A 360-nucleotide genomic window follows, 5' to 3' on the forward strand; every position below is an offset into this window, starting at 1 on the left:
AATCGTTAGTATTAAAAAATGGTTAAATAAACAATTGGATATTATTACTGAAAGTCTCCTGAAGGGAACAAAAGCCTTCCGATCGAAAAATATTTATTTTCAAGAATTCTATACCATTTCTACGAAAAGTGGTTTTTTTCCCATATAAAAATACATGGAAAACTTTGAGCGCTTTTAGCGACCTCTAAATATTTTTTGATTTTAATATAAAAAAATAAGGGTATACTTTTTTCGATATAGAACAATCCTAGGGGGTGAGAGCATAATAGTTCCGACTTTACTGTTTTTGGACCACCCTAATGCACATACATGCTTGGGAAACGATTTATTTTAACTTTTTTTTACATATTTTTTTTTTGT

The sequence above is a fragment of the Rhagoletis pomonella genome, unplaced genomic scaffold (genome assembly GCF_013731165.1).
Source record: "Rhagoletis pomonella isolate Grant_MI unplaced genomic scaffold, Rhpom_1.0 Rhpom_scaffold_00001, whole genome shotgun sequence".
Taxonomy (NCBI): Eukaryota; Metazoa; Arthropoda; class Insecta; order Diptera; family Tephritidae; genus Rhagoletis; species Rhagoletis pomonella.